The sequence below is a fragment of the Haliotis cracherodii genome, unplaced genomic scaffold, assembly GCF_022045235.1.
Source record: "Haliotis cracherodii isolate W230 unplaced genomic scaffold, xgHalCrac1.p SCAF_19, whole genome shotgun sequence".
Taxonomy (NCBI): Eukaryota; Metazoa; Mollusca; class Gastropoda; order Lepetellida; family Haliotidae; genus Haliotis; species Haliotis cracherodii.
The window spans coordinates 17,341,529-17,347,594 of NW_027266274.1; positions in this window are offsets into that span (position 1 = coordinate 17,341,529).

The following is a 6,066-nucleotide window of genomic DNA, read 5'->3' on the forward strand; positions in this document are numbered from 1 at the left end:
GGTGATCCCGGAGGAGGTATTTATCTGTTAGTTGACCCCGTAGTCACGTGATGGTCACATGAGTACAACCGGTTTCATTCTAAACCGGTGTGAGGACGAGTTGCGTTCTCCAGTATCCAGGGTACTACAGCTGGATCCATTCTATACTGGCGGAGAAAGTTCCTATGCACAATATAACCAGAGACCATATAAAAGATTATATGGTCTCTGATATAACAAAATGGTTATTTTTGAGAACCGTGCATGATAATCACATGTGCAAACGCTTTGTCATGGTTACCAATGATGACCCAGAAACTGCACGTGCATCTCGGTCATTGCATGCAAAAAAATCCCATGAGTAAGAAATTCGTCCCACATCCAAAGTGCACGGCGAACAGTCAATTCAAACTCAGATTAGATTGAAGAAATGTTTAACTTTGAAATGCAACGTTGTTGACGGCCACACCTCGTAAACGTTATGCCACTCCTATCTGAAAATGAACGGGAGTGCTTGAAATCGTAATTGCGCAAAATGTTTTAGCTTGGCTTCATTTTAAGCCTAATTCAAATGACAAACGCTAAGAATTGCCGGCCAATCAAATTACACTGATGGCGACAACAATTATATGTACAGTTAGTGATCAGAGAGATGGTGCCGTCACTTCGATGCTGAATGGGTACAGGATGTTTATCATAATGTATGTAGTACCCTGGACAATCGAGGTAGGACGATGAGTGACAAGGATTAATGTTAGTTAACAGCATTCAGACCACGGAGAAGTGACACAGTGTCACTTTAACACACTCTTGCCATGTTTCATAAGGTAGGAACTTAGGGTATGCCAAGTGGTGGCTGGCATTTCAAACTGACAATTGGGTACGTCCTTCTTCGACCTATAGCCATTACTGAGGTCAAGTCTGACTGTAACAATAGTCACTGCTGACGTCCTACCTGACTGTAACTATACCCATTACTGAGGTCAAGTCTGACTGTAACTATAGTCACTGCTGACGTCCTACCTGACTGTAACTATACCCATTACTGAGGTCAAGTCTGACTGTAACTATAGTCATTACTGACGTCGTACCTGACTGTAACTATAGTCATTACTGACGTCCTACCTGACTGTAACTATACCCATTAGTGACGTCCTACCTGACTGTAACTGTACCCATTACTGACGTCCTACCTGACTGTAACTATAGCCATTACTCAAGTCCTACCTGACTGTAACTATAGTCATTACTCACGTCCTACCTGACTGTAACTATACCCATTACTGACGTCCTACCTGACTGTAACTGTACCCATTGCTGACGTCCTACCAGACTGTAACTATACCCATTACTGACGTCCTACCTGACTGTAACTTTATCCATTACTGGTGTCCTACCTGACTGTAACTATAGCCATTACTGACGTCCTACCTGACTGTAACTATAGCCATTACTGACGTCCTACCTGACTGTACCTATAGCCATTACTGACGTCCTACCTGACTTTAACTGTACCCATTACTCACGTCCTACGTGACTGTAACTATAGCCATTACTGACATCCTACCTGACTGTAACTATACCCATTACTGGTGTCCTACCTAACTGTAACTATACCCATTACTGACGTCCTACCTGACTGTAACTATAGCCATTACTGACGTCCTACCTGACTGTAACTATAGCCATTACTGACGTCCTACCTGACTGTAACTATACCCATTACTGACATCCTACCTGACTGTAACTATACCCTTTACTGACATCCTACCTGACTGTAACTATACCCTTTACTGACATCCTACCTGACTGTAACTATACCCATTACTGACATCCTACCTGACTGTAACTATACCCTTTACTGACATCCTACCTGACTGTAACTATACCCATTACTGACGTCCTACCTGACTGTAACTATACCTATTACTGACATCCTACCTGACTGTAACTATACCTATTACTGACGCCTTACCTGACTGTAACTGTACCCATTACTGACATCCTACCTGACTGTAACTATACCTATTACTGACGCCTTACCTGACTGTAACTATACCCATTACTGACATCCTACCTGACTGTAACTATACCCATTACTGACGTCCTACCTGACTGTAACTATACCTATTACTGACATCCTACCTGACTGTAACTATACCTATTACTGACGCCTTACCTGACTGTAACTGTACCCATTACTGACATCCTACCTGACTGTAACTATACCCATTACTGACATCCTACCTGACTATACCTATACCCATAACTGACGTCCTACCTGACTGTAACTATTTAAGAGTCCTGTGAACCAGTCGGGAGCCTGTATCCCCTTTGCTGGAGATGTTGATGATGTCTGCTCTCCTCGCACACCGGGAGAGTTCACCCATCTCACGTGCAAGTGTGTAGGGTTGAGCCTCAAGACATCTGCACGCACAACATCTCCCGCACAGCCACGCGAGACATCATCCACAGTCACGTCGCAATTACAGCATGTGTCTAGCTCCAGGTGGCGCTGTAGTGTGTAGCCATGGCTCTATCCGGGTGATTCACGTGAAAACTGAAGATATTGACAGTTAAATTTGAGTAAGCAGATAAGTAAATGGTTCTGAAGATTGATACACGTTGCTGGAACTCTTGAAGTAGCATATAGCCTGGTGGTTGTTGCTGTGTTGGCTTGGCAGGATTGTTGATAAGTAACAGTCAGCATTAAATATTACCTATATTCTTTGTACGTGTTGCTACACAATGGCAATGTTTTAATCTGTAATCATTATTACAATCTTAATTTATTAACTTAAAAACTTCACTTTATATTTCAGAAAGTGAATTTTCAGTTTCAGTTTCCGGCTACGGTTAGTATTTTTACTTGCTCTATACGTGGACGTCTGTATCAACAGCCACGCCCCAGCACACAAACATATGCGCCCTCAGTGGGGAGGCGAGCTCTCACTCCACCCCGCTCTCGCCTACTCCACACCAGTTCTCAGCATCCCAGTTTCCATGGTGACAGCACGTAACTATTGGGTACTCTCGGACAGGAAATTTGAACCGTGACGAATGGTGATATCGTAGCAATGCTCTGAGCCAAAGAGAATGCCATCTTACATCCGGGCAAGCTTGGTTTTCTGGCATCCTGCAATTCCAGCAGATGTCATATTCTGATTGTATGGATTATACAGGGCGACCAGTCATCTGTTTAATTAAGTCAGTGCATTAGGGAGTAAAGACGTAATCACACAGCAAAGACTGAATGGGCAAGGGAGATAACACACGGTTTGATCAAAACATTTCAACTCAGAGCCGCTAAATGTGTAGATTGATTTTTTGACGCCAGGCGTTTGATGTGAGAACGAACAAGATCGGGATGACAGACACAGCCGCAGTACACAGCTCCGCCTCGTTCTGACACGAGTCCCGCTGTCGAGACTGAGTTTGTTTGTGCTTCCACTTAAAAGATACCGCACACTAATATACATGGAGTTATCTCCCGTAGTTGACCTTTCGCCAGGGGGCGCGGTGAGTCGGTTGTTTACCTTGCTGATCCAACCTTTATCGTCTCGTTAGTACAGGCGGTCATCAGATTCTGGCTTGACCTTTGGCCTTAATTAATCTATTTCATTGATAGTGAATGAGTGAGTGAGTTGGGTTTAACGCCGCTTTTAACAGTATTCCAGTTATATCGCGGCGTGTCAGCTTAATGTGGGAGGAAAGCCCGAAGTGATGCAGGTCTTAGACGTTTACCACTTCGGTGAAACCCACGAGCACGGGTATGGTGATGACAAACCTAGAAACATAATCGGGGCGAACCGGGATTCGAACCCACAATCATAGGTTTCTGGCGTGCCCAAGGGACGCAACTCTGCACAGCGAATCGCGGCGCCTTAGACGACTGGGCCACCCGGTCCCCCTGCACACGTTAAATGGTCTGATTTTATGCATTGCTTTGTACGGGAACATGTTTCGGGAATGCGTACTAACGACGTGTTCTGTGGCCACGTATTTGACCGGATTCAGGTGGGTTTTGTTGAAGGCATTATCTAACTGCTCTCTTGATAACACTTTATTCTGCTGCGCTTTCCGCCGGCAGAACGATGAGGGTTAAGCTCCCTACATCTCCCAGCTGGAGCTCCACACTGCGCCCACAGCACCGGTATCTTTATTATCGCATCTCGACTTGCTCGCTACGTATCTTTGTGTTTGAGATAGATTTGTCGGTAGAGGTGATACGAAAATAAACTTAATTGTGGAGATGTGTTGGCCAGATCGGAGTTTTTGTTCCCCAGACTGTTAACACATGTCTTTACCTGGCAGAAACAGTCCCATAACTCCTGGACATCCTCGTCCGTGTGGGGAGCTTGCAGTCGTTCAGATTTAAATTATATGTTTGTTTGTTTTCTTTTGTTCGTTGTTTAACGCCACTCTCAGCAATATTCCAGCTATATGACGGCGGTCTGTAAATAATCGAGTCTGGACCAGACAATCTAATGGCTGATATCATGAGCATCGATTCACGCAATTGGGATATGATGACAGGCATCAACAAAGTCAGCGTGCCTGACCACCCGATCCCGTTAGTCGCCTATTACGACAAGCATTGTCGCCTTTTACGGCAAGTATGGGTTTCTGAAGAACTATTCTACCCCGGATCTTCACGTGTCCGAGTGTATTAACCGGAAGTAACCAGCAGAGTGGTCGATAGGGTGAACAACCATCCCCACACCATCCCCAGGTAGTTCAGTGATCTTGTAAGAGGTGGTTCAGTGATCTTGTAAGAGGTGGGTCAGTGATCTTGTAAGAGTTGGTTAAGTGATCTTGTAAGAGGTGGGTCAGTGATCTTGTAAGAGTTGGTTAAGTGATCTTGTAAGAGGTGGGTCAGTGATCTTGTAAGAGGTGGTTTAGTGACCTTGTAAGAGGTGGTTCAGTGATCTTGTAAGAGGTGGTTCAGTGATCTTGTAACAGGTGGTTCAGTGATCTTGTAAGAGGTGGTTCAGTGATCTTGTAACAGGTGGTTCAGTGATCTTGTAAGAGGTGGCTCAGTGATCTTGTAAGAGGTGGTTTAGTGATCTTGTAAGAGGTGGGTCAGTGATCTTGTAAGAGGTGGTTTAGTGATCTTGTAAGAAGTGGGTCAGTGATCTTGTAAGAGGTGGGTCAGTGATCTTGTAAGAAGTGGGTCAGTGATCTTGTAAGAGGTGGTCAGTGATCTTGTAAGAAGTGGGTCAGTGACCTTGTAAGAGGTGGTTTAATGACCTTGTAAGAGGTGGTTCAGTGATCTTGTAAGAAGTGGCTCAGTGACCTTGTAAGAGGTGGTTTAGTGACCTTGTAAGAAGTGGGTCAGTGATCTTGTAAGAGGTGGTTCAGTGATCTTGTAAGAAGTGGTTCAGTGATCTTGTAAGAGGTGGTTCAGTGATCTTGTAAGAGGTGGCTCAGTGACCTTGTAAGAGGTGGTTTAGTGACCTTGTAAGAAGTGGGTCAGTGATCTTGTAAGAGGTGGTTCAGTGATCTTGTAAGAGGTGGTTCAGTGATCTTGTAAGAGGTGGGTCAGTGATCTTGTAAGAGGTGGGTCAGTGATCTTGTAAGAGGTGGGTCAGTGATCTTGTAAGAGGTGGTTCAGTGATCTTGTAAGAGGTGGTTTAGTGATCTTGTAAGAAGTGGGTCAGTGATCTTGTAAGAGGTGGGTCAGTGATCTTGTAAGAAGTGGGTCAGTGATCTTGTAAGAGGTGGTCAGTGATCTTGTAAGAAGTGGGTCAGTGACCTTGTAAGAGGTGGTTTAATGACCTTGTAAGAGGTGGTTCAGTGATCTTGTAAGAAGTGGGTCAGTGACCTTGTAAGAGGTGGTTTAGTGACCTTGTAAGAAGTGGGTCAGTGATCTTGTAAGAGGTGGTTCAGTGATCTTGTAAGCAGTGGGTCAGTGATCTTGTAAGAGGTGGTTTAGTGACATTATAACAGGCAACTGTTCTTCCCATCTTCATTGGATTTATTAAACATCGCAGTGCCCACCTGCCTGGACGGACATGTGAGCCACACGAGACGCTGAGTTGATAGCATTGGGTAATACTAACTAAACATCCGGGAATTGCGGATCAA